The sequence below is a fragment of the Otolemur garnettii genome, unplaced genomic scaffold (genome assembly GCF_000181295.1).
Source record: "Otolemur garnettii isolate 467f Iridium unplaced genomic scaffold, OtoGar3 scaffold00335, whole genome shotgun sequence".
In the NCBI taxonomy this organism is placed as follows: domain Eukaryota; kingdom Metazoa; phylum Chordata; class Mammalia; order Primates; family Galagidae; genus Otolemur; species Otolemur garnettii.
The window spans coordinates 197,982-205,880 of record NW_003852730.1 but is presented as its reverse complement, the minus strand read 5'-3'; positions in this window follow the sequence as shown (position 1 = coordinate 205,880).

Below are 7,899 nucleotides of genomic sequence, written 5' to 3'. Positions count from 1 at the left end.
GCTGAGCCATTAATTTCTTAAAGTACTCTTTGGAATTCAATTTCCATCTTTTCTTCCATTCTATTTATCTTATTGGCAATACATATTCTGAATTCAGTTTCTGACATTGCTGCCATTTGTCTATGCATGGCATCTTCAGTTGTATCTCCTTTGTCATTTCTTGGAGGGTGTTGATCTACTCTGGTTATTCATGTTGCCAGAGTTCTTCTGTTGGGTCCGTACCATGTTTATTTTGTACTGTTTGGTTATTAGAACTGGTAGGGTGATTGAATTGGGGTTTCCAGATAGTAAAGATAGCCCCTTACCAAAGCTCTAGGCTTTGTAATTGTGGCTTATTTCCTACAACCTTACAGAGGTCCCTTTCAGAGTTTTGGCTGGAGACTCTGAGGGCCTACTTAGTGAGATAGTGCAGGCTAGCTCTGTTTTGATATTAGCCAACCTCTCCTCTATCTTAAGAAATCACTCTGTTAGATTTAAATCTCGACTGTGAAGAGATACAAATGGCTTGGCGCCCAGCCCCCACCCTTCAGTTCTTTTCCCTTACAGAACTTTAAAGGTCAACCTCAGAATGTCCCAGAATAGACAATCCCAGACACGGATTCCAACCAAATTGTCTCTGGAAGTGTAAACCCTGCCCAACAGAGAGGGGTTTAAGGACAATTCAAAGCAAAGGGATTCGAAGCCCAATTTTAGCCAGGGATCCACACTTCCACCTGCCAGACTCAGTACACACTATTGTTTGTTTCTCTGCTCACAGGCCCAGCTGGAGCCAGGGGTAATGCCCCCACCCACTGGTCTTGTAAGGGCCAGACCAGCACCATTTTGTCGTTTACTGCATAAGCTCTGTTAAATCGCAGGGCCACTCCCTGCTGCTTCCCTCACCCCTGGTTGCACAGCCATTAAGCCGTTGAATTGAGTCACCTAAGGCAGACAGCTGCCATAATAGGCAATAAGTATCAGTTTCCTTGAACAGCTCCCATAATAGGCAATAGGTTTCTACTTCTTTGAAATTCAGGTATTCTCCTTCAACTACCTAATTAGGCTACACCACCTCTAGCCCCGGTTAAGAAATCCCCCACCCCTCACCTGTACCAATCCAAATTCTCCTTTACTAGTGAAATCATCAACCACCAATGCAAATCCTCCTTTACTAATGAAATCACCAACCACCAATCAAGAGTGTACTCGTAACGGACCCTACCCTTCTTGCTTTCTGTACCCCATAAAAACTTGCTCTACCCCGAGTTCGGGGTTCTTCCTCGGTGTGTACACCAGGAGAGTCCAGGCCTGGGCTTCCTGGGCCTGAATAAAACTCACCTCGTGCCTTTTACATCGGAGTGTGTCTTGGATTTGTCTGTTGGGGCCACTTGGAAGAATTTCGGGCATAACAGTCTCAGTCCACACACAGCTAGCCTCTGGAGTAGAGTCTGGAGTAGTGCCTGTCAATCCAGTTAGAGTCAGGGGACCATGCCCCCTCTTGCCAGTCTCAGTCCACTGTCTGGCAAGCCACTGTTTGCAGGCTCTGTTGGAGTCAGGGCACTTGGCCTGCCCTCTGATCTCTGTCCACACATAGCTAGCCTCTGCTTGCCAGACCAGTTGGAGTCAGGGGACCATGTTCTGCCTGCCAGACTCGTTCCACTGCCTGGCAAGCCTCTGTCCTCAGGCTCTGTTAGAGTCAGGGCACCACACTCCACCCACACATCTCAGTCCTCACCTGGTAAGCTAGAGCCCTGCTAGAGGCAGTGGAGTACTCCCTAGCCCTCAGGGCTTGTTTCACATCCAGTAAGCCACTGCTCTGAGGGTTCTGATGGGATCAGGAGACCATGCCCTTGGTCTCAAGTCATAGTCTATGCCTATTAAGCCTCTGCTCCCAGGCCCATCAGGGAACAGTCCTGTCTGCCATACTCAGTCCACAGAAGGTAACCACTCTCCTGCAGTGGGTGCTGTCAGAGCCGGGCGTTCTGCACCCCATCCTGCCAGACACAGCCCAAACCAAGGGTAAACACTACCACTGGCTGGGCATAGTCATAACCGGGAGACTGCTCCTCCTCCCACCCAGTGTCTTTTTCTTCCCACAGCCTCTTTCTTTCCCATTAGTCACGGATTTCCTCCTGGTGGTTGGCAGTCCACTCTATGCCCAGGTCTCTCAGGACAAAACCAAACACTCTGTGCTCTGTAGGAGGCAGAATTTCAGACTGCCATACAAGGGGGAAAGGGTGGACTGGGAGCTTGGACTTGTAGGAAAAAATATTTGTTCAATTTTATGCCTGATGGGGTGGTGCTAGGTTCATAAGTGGGACCTCCCTGGAGAAAGAGACCTAGGGTTTAGTGGCTCTCTCCAGCGAGGTAAAATGAGAGGTCTTTTGTTTCCTGCTCATTCGCAGATGGCCTGCAGCAGGCCTCCTGCTTAGGGGAGGGGTCTCCCGTCCTCTAGTCAATAGGCTTTGTACCTGTATTTTGTGTTCTTGAATGCTCTTCCTTGGAGTTACAGCTGGCTGAACTTCTTTCTTGGCTCAGCTCTCCGTCTTTGGCTTTGTAGAGTCTGATTCCATCCAGTTTTTCTTCCTTTTTTCAGGAGCATCTGACAAGGATTGCTACCAGTTGGCCATCTTCCCAGAATTCCTCAAATATTCATTAAGTATACCTGAGAATGTCTTCATTCCTATTTTTCTGTTTCTTTAATTCTTATGAATGTACATAGGGCACTAGCTGCATCTCACCAGTGCAAGATCCAAATTAGAGGTCCAAATTCTGAGTCCAGGTCCTTCCTCAGACACTGCTGCCTTCTTTGACCACTGGAGACTTTAAAGTGTCAGTAAACTATGTCCTGTTTCAAGATTGTGATTGGTGGTCTTCGTTGAACCAAAGTTATTTGTTTTATTAGAAAGTGTTGGTCAGAAGGGACCCTATGTGGTAGTTTCTTTCTCTAGCTGAGTGCTGCTTTAGTCCAGAAAAAGTTAACAGCAGCAATAGGGGGAATTGTTAAAGAAGCCACTTCCTAGACTCACTCAAAACCTGCAAATTTTTAACCAAAGTCAAGATTGACTATTCCCTCTGAAATATCAAAGTCACAATGCAAAAGTTGGAAACGTTGTAAACTGCCACAATTTTACATGGAACAAGCAGTTTATTCAAGAACAATATGAGGAGGTGTCTTACTAATTTTTCAAAGTTCACCTCATGTTCCTGGGCTGACCAGAAGGTGATAAAAAGGGAAAGGAGCTTGGGAAACCATGTCTCATTGAAATGGTTTCTTGCAATCTGGCTGTCTGGCTGACATCAGCAAGCGTCCTCAAACTATGACCCATGGGCCAAATGCAGCCCACAGAGAACATTTATCCAGCCTGCTGGGTGTTTTTGCCATCACTGCCTGTCCTGTTTAGCAGCCAACTCATCCGGTGCCCACAGTCTGGCCCTCCAACAGTGAACTGAGGGACAGTGAACTGGCCCCCTGATTAAAAAGTTTGAGGACCCCTGAGCTAGACCAACACAGAAACGGGGGTTAACTGCTCACTATTTTCCTTCATGGGGAGTTGTACAATATTGATACTATAGCAAATGGTTCAAAACTCTTCCTGCAATTTATTCTTTTATGAGGCAAAGTCTCACTTAGTCACCCACCATACAGTGCTGTGGCATCACCACTCACAGCAAACTAAAACTCTTAGGCCCAACCCATCCTCTTGCCTCATCCTCCCAAGTAGCTGGGAATACTGGCACCTGACTCAATGCCCAGCAATTGAGACAGGGTCTCACCCTTGCTCAGGCTGATCTGGTACTCCTGAGCTCAGACAAGACACCTGCCTTGGTCCCCTAAGAGTGCTGGGACTACAGGCTTGAATCACCTGGCTGACTTTTCTGAAATTCTTTTTTTTTTTTTTCTTTGAGACAGAGCCTTAAGCTGTCTCCTTGGGTAGAGTGCTGTGGCCTCACAGCTCACAGCAACCTCCAACTCCTAGGCTTAAAGGATTCTCTTGCCTCAGCCACCCACGTGGTTGGGACCGCAGGTGCCCACCACAATGCCAGGCTAGTATTTGGTTGTAGTTGTCATTGTTGTTTGGCAGGTCTGGGCTGGATTTGAGGACTCAAACCCGCCAGCTCTGGTGTATGTGGCTGGTGCCTTAGCCGCTTGAGCTATAGGCACTGAGCCCTTTCTAAAATTCTTAAAGAAAGACATAAATAGGCATTGTGAAATAAAACTGATTATTTGTTTAAGATAGAATAACTGCGGCTGTTATTGAATCAGATACTTAGAGGGGACATGCTGAGAAATACGTTGTATGCATACTAAAGCCTGAGAGGCGATGCTTAGCTAAGTGTTTCTCAGCCCAGGCTTCCAGGTAGGTTTCCATGGTCAGTTTGAAGAAGAACCATCATCTGTGATTCTGCCTGCCCACAGATTCTATTAGTGTGGCTGGTGTCCTCCATGTGGACCCCTGTGATGCTAAGGGAAGGCCAATGTCAAGCATGAGGGTTTCCAGATACATTTAAGGTAGTCAAGTTAATTATTTTCCAGAAAAAGGTTGGGGGCCCATATTCCCATTTCCATAGCAGAAATTGCTGACAGGAGAGGGCACTGGTGGCCAAGAAATTAGCAACTCACACTTTGGTCTTTATATGGAACCTCCTTCTTCCTGACTCTCTCCCCTGATAAAGAATAGGAAAGGGTAAAATTTTTTCTGTACTTAGAGGTCCCTGTGCCTGTGGATGTGGTGGTAGCAAGGGAAGAGTTTGTGCTGATGCCTTTAAAGGCATATTGTCAAGGTGCAGAAGTAACGTGTCCAAATAATCTCACCTGAGAAAGAAATCAAGAGAAGCAGGAGAAAGAGAAAGAAGTGATTGATTCTTGGGTAACTGAATCCAAGACCCAGGGCTGGGAGCACTTTTTCTCCTGCAATATCATGTTCTCAGACTTTGCAAACCGTTCTGTCTGTGATGTTTCTGCTGAATGAATTTATTTTAAATACTCTTTTCCCCTTTTCTTTTAATAGTCAGAGACTCCAAAACTCTTTCTCCTCTACATATGGCAGAGTCTTCTTTCCAGTCTCTCTCCAGCCAGGCTCCTCATATGCCCTAAAAAATTCTCACTTTAAGTTTCTTTCCCAAAATAGTGAAAATGTTCCATTTCTGTCTGTTGAAAATGAAAAAATGTGGATGCCCAAGATTTTCATTGTGGATGAGGTTGGGTCACTGGATAGTAACAAAGAAGGGAATATGTACTGTTTAACTTCCGTCTGGAAGCTCCACCAGTTCTGTGTAGGTGGAGGATGAGGTCCATGCACTTTTACAGAAGATGGCATTAACTGCCTAGAGTAATTCAAAGTTCTCATAAACAGAATAGTTAGAAAAGACTCGCTTTCTGGGTTGGTAAAGAAAGCTATTTAAGGACACAATTAGAGATTAGAGACAGGCCTAGATGAAACTTTGCCATCTAGGTTTTTCTCATCTAGTTTTTATCAGATTATGATTGACTTTTTCTGGCCAGTACTATCACAGCAGTGATGTTGGGCTTGCAGTTGGGAATCAGCACCTGATACTAATTCGTCCTGTTGCAGTTGATGTTAATTTTATTCACTCAGTTATGGTGCTATTGGACACATATTCTATTGTGGGGTTCAGAATATCTTTGTAGTCTCAATAAGAGGTTGGGGAGATTATCAACTAATATGAGCAAGTCAAAACATTTGTTAAGGAAGCACCCCTTTCTTCTTAGATTCTCTTCTATATATCTTTCTTTGGAAAGTAAAGGTTGTCATCTTTGTTCACCGGTTCAGGAATCAACTGGGGTAAATCCAGTGTCTGCATTTCACTGCATGTTTGACAAAATATCATCATAGAACTGAAGCATTGTCATTCCTGTTGAGCTGGTTGGAAATTTAGAAATGGAATCTTCACCCATAACGTCTAAAAAATAATCTGCATTTTTTCAAGATCTCTAGTTTTTGTACACATTCAAACTTTTAAATTACCATTTATTTCACCATGACATTGTCATATAAAAAACACACATAGATTATAACCTATGATGTAAGTAAGGCACAAATTTATACATGCCAATATTGGTGACCTTTTATTTCTACTGTATAAAACAAAAATGTAGGATGTGTACACCGGTTTTGTGGATGCCATTCCATCCCCTTTCTTCAGTGTTAGACAACACATGAGGGAATATATTTCATCTATACCTATTAGGTAATTGCATTTATTTTTATAAGTCAGCAAGAGTTCTTTTCATTTAACTAAAAGTGAAATTCATGGCTTGGTACCTGTAGCACAGTGGTGATTGCACCGGACACAAACACCCAGGCTGTTGGGTTTGAACCTAGCCTGGGCCAGCTATACAACAATGCAACAGTAAAAAAAAAAAAATAGCTGGATGTTGTGGCAGGCACCTGTAGTCCCTGCTAGGAGACTGAGGCAAGAGAATCGCTTAAGCCCAAGAGTTTGAGGTTGCTGTGAGCTGTGATGCCACAGCACTCTACTCAGGGTGACAGCTTGAGACTCTGTCTAAAAAAATTACAAAGGATGGCGGGTTCAAATCCGACCCCAGTGAAACTGCAACAAAAAAATAGCTGGGTGAGTTGCAGGCACCTGTAGTCCCAGCTATTTGGGAGGCTGAGGCAAGAGAATCACCTAAGCCCAGCCTAGGAGTTGGAAGTTGCTGTGAGCTGTGTGATACCACAGCACTCTACCAAGGGCAATAAAGTGAGATCTGTCTTTACAAAAAAGAAGAAGAAGGAGGAGGAGGAGGAGGAGGAGAAGGAGGAGAAGGAGGAGAAGGAGAAGATTATGAAGTTTCTGCAAGGAAATCTGTTTGGGGTACTATTTCAGGATCTTCTAAAATGTTCTTTTCTCTACTTCACCAAGGCATTAGATTGCCAAGTAAAGAATCCCAATGTTTTTTCTCTACTAAAACAGGTCTTGCTATCTCTAATCCAGACCACATCACCTGTCTGGAGCAAAGCAAAGAACTCTGGAAGGTGAAGACCAGCAGACACTACTCAAGCACCCAGGTAGGTTGGAGTGAGTGAAGCAGGTAACACTGGTCAGAGGTCTAAGTTCTATGATGAAATCACACAATACAATTGGATTAGGAAAGCTCAGCTTAATCAGAATTTATTTCTGAGAAGCCTGGGTTTGTTTCCCTTGTTCTTACCTCAAGGCATCTCTGTTCTTGTTTTTATTAGTTTTTATTTTTATTTTTTTCTCATTGATAAAGAGTTTCACTCTCTTGCCTCACACTAGAGTGCCATGACATCACCCTAGCTCAGAGCAACCTTAAACTACTGTTGTAGTGTCAAGTGATTTTTCTATCTCAACCCCTCAATAGCTGGGACTACAGGTTTCTCCACATTGCCTGGCTAACAGTTTTTCTATTTTTTTGGTACAGGGGAGTTCTCATGCTTACTCAGGCTAGTCTGGAAGTTGTGAGCTGAACTTGGCTCCCAGAGTGCTAGGCATATAGTTGTGAGCCACTATGCCTGTTCTTGGTTTTAATTTCCAGAAGGACCTTACTTTTCAGTGATAATCCTTCTAGGTTACAGTGAGAATGAAAGAACTTTCTATGGCTTACACGTGAGTGCAGGATCTGACTGGTCTTCCATTGCTTTTAAGGACATGAAATATGTGTGTATTTTTTAGCATGCCTATGAAATTATTTTTAATATTCTTTAGGCTGAGTGTGGTGGCTGACACCTCTAATCCTAGCATGGTGGGATGATTGCTTGAGCTCAGGAGTGTGAGACCAAATTAAACAAGAGTGAGACCCTGTTTCTTCTAAAAATAGAAAAATTATCCAGGCCTTGTAGTGTTTGCATGTTTTTGTCCCACCTACTGGGGGCTGGTGGTGGGGATGAGGCTCGAGAATTTCTTGCACCCAGGAGTTTGAAGTTGCCCTGA